Raw genomic sequence first — 3,013 nt, forward strand, 5'->3', positions numbered from 1 at the left:
CACACACACACACACACTGACACACAAGATTAGCCTCATTATAGTATAGATAGACTATACCAGTAGGTATAGCAATGCCTATCATAGATTTTAGATCTGTATTAGTAGTATCCTAGATATATGCTCTGAGCGCGAATGCGGTGGCAGGAGGACGCACTTAATTGATTCGGTTGCCAGTGAGTTAATCAGAAGAATACCTGGCTACAGTACACGCCAGTTGAGCGCTGTTGCTCTGCGGCACTTGTTTATGGTTAGTTTATTTGCTTAGCTTACTTTATTACTGTTTAGTTATATTATCACTGCTTTATTAATTTTCCTTGGTTATTTACTGAGTTAATTAGTTTTTTATGTTCTATTTAGTTTATTCGTTTAATGGTTAGTTTATTCACATATTATACGTGGTTACTTGGCAGTTATTATTGGTTAGTTTATAAAGGAATGGAATAAGATATATATATATATTCTTATTAATTATTTACTCCTGATTGTATCATCGACATATCTACATCTTGTCTTGACATGGTTATGTAACTATATGAATGTGCTGCGATGATGACAGTGATTATGATCATGATGTCATTCTCGGCGACTCCCGGCAGGAGTGTCATGGCATCTGCGACACACTCTACCCGAGCTGTGACGGCAACGCCACCTGTCTGGAGGAGTACAACAGCTGCGTCGACTCCTGCCAGCCTCACTACCGAATCTGTCCATCAGACGCCTCCATCGCTAGAGAGCGCTGCATGGTCGACTGCGAGAGCGATGCCGCACGAAACGAGACAGCGTGCGTGACCGGGGCGGCGGCGTGTGAGGATGCGTGTGCGGCGGCGTGGGGAGAGTGCGAGGCCGCGTACATGAGCGTCTGCCAGACAGAAGACGAGTGCCTGCGTGCGTCGTCATGCCTACAGGTACGCAAAGACTGCTACCAAAGGGCTCGCGGGAAATTTGTTATTGATTGTTTTATGTTAATATTTACTTTTGTATTTAATCTGTTATCAGATATTAGATGGATTTTAATCATATTTTGATTCAGTTGTTATTCGATTAATGATTACTTTGTTATTCGATCATTTTTCAATTGATTTAATTTAATTTTATATTATAATGTTTATTATATAAAGTTTTTATGTAATTATTTATAATTTGGTTATCAATCAAATATAGATCATTATTAATAATTTATGTATATATCATAAATTTGAAATCAGGAAGAGTTGTTTTGGGTAATTGAAAGGGTAATTGGAAGGGTAATTGAAAATTTGAAATCAGTTTGGGAATTTGGATTTAAATTTATGATTTCTTTGTGTGCTACATGCAATATTGTAAAGCACAGTCAGTATTCATGAGCTGAATTGTTATTAGGTCATTCTATAGTCATTGTTTGTTGCTGGAATATATACAACACCCTTATTATATTCCGGGATTGTTACAATTTCTTGTGCCAGGGTTTTTTAAAGATTTCCTGTGCCATGGATTTTTATGATTTCTCGCACTAGAAATTTGTATGTTCTCTCGTGCCAGGAACTTGTGATTTCTCTTGCCAAAGGTTTTTTTTTACCATTTCTCATGCCCGTGATGAATGATTTCTCAGCCCATGTTGTATGTAGGTGTTGGGTGTGTATACTGTCTCACATCTCTGTGTGTATATCTCACCTGTAGGTGTTGCTGTCTCACGTCTCTGCGTGTATATCTCATCTGTAGGTGCTGCTGTCTCACATCTCTGCATGTATATCTCATCTGTAGGTGCTGCTGTCTCACATCTCTGCATGTATATCTCATCTGTAGGTGCTGCTGTCTCACATCTCTGTGTATGTATATCTCACCTGTAGGTGCTGCTGTCTCACATCTCTGTGTATATATCTCACCTGTAGGTGAGACGCGGCGGCGGCCGGGTGCGACGTGGCGTGCGACAACGCGACGGCGGCGTGCTGGGCGCGGCTCGAGACCAACGTCACGTGCGAGCAGACGTGCGACGCGCGTCACGTGACGGCACTCGCAAAGTGTGAGCCTGATCTACTGGTGCGTTTCAACACGTTGGGCTCATCGCGTTAGTTATTGATGGCTAGATTATTTGCTTGGTTAACCTAGTTAGTTATTGATGGTTAGATTATTTGCTTGGTCATGTTGGTTAACCGAGTAAGTTTTTGATGGCTAGTTTATTTGCTTGGTTAAACTAGTAAGCTTTTGATGGTTAGATTATTTGCTTGGTTAAACTATAGTAAGCTTTTGGTGGTTAGATTATTTGCTTGGTTAACCTAGTTAGTTTATTGCTTTGTGTACTGAGCTAGTTATCCATGGTTAGTTATTTTCTCATTTTACTTGATTACTGGTTATAGTTATTACTGGTTACTAGTTTATTTGCAGAGTTTAGTTTTGCCGATTTTGGCAGCTAGCTATATCACTGCTTGGTTTATTTACTTAGATTACTGAGCTAGTTAGTTTTTAGCTCAGCTGACGAAGTCAGATGCAGCTTGTAGAATTGCATGATTGTCCGTCCATCCGTCCGTCTGTCCGTCCGTCCGTCCGTCAACAGTTGGGCACAAATCTTAACCGCTCGACGTACGATCTTGATATTCGGGACGTCGGGGAATGAAATCTACTTTCCGCTGACGTGCGAAGAGTAAGTGTCTGATAACCTTTTGACCCTTAAGAGGAGGGTTAAACATGGATTTGTTGACTGTTAACAAAGGACTGAACTGCTTTTGCTATTAGTGATGATTGAATTTTGACTTTTACAATTTTTTTTTAACTTTTTAACTTTTTAAAATTTTTGTCTTAAGCCCACCGCACACCAGACGATTTTTACAAACGATGAAACGATGAAGTGATGAAACGATGAAACGATGGTGTGCGGGGGCCTGAATATGCGAGCTGAGAAAAAAATACAATGCGTCCAAGTGAACAATCAAGCGAACAATGCGAATTGAGTGTGGAAATTTACACAGCCACTCGCACACGCTGTTCAATCTTCCAAGGTCACGCGCACACCACAAAATCGCGTCCAAATAATCGG

The sequence above is a fragment of the Priapulus caudatus genome, unplaced genomic scaffold (assembly GCF_000485595.1).
Source record: "Priapulus caudatus unplaced genomic scaffold, Priapulus_caudatus-5.0.1 Scaffold68, whole genome shotgun sequence".
NCBI lineage: Eukaryota > Metazoa > Priapulida > Priapulimorpha > Priapulimorphida > Priapulidae > Priapulus > Priapulus caudatus.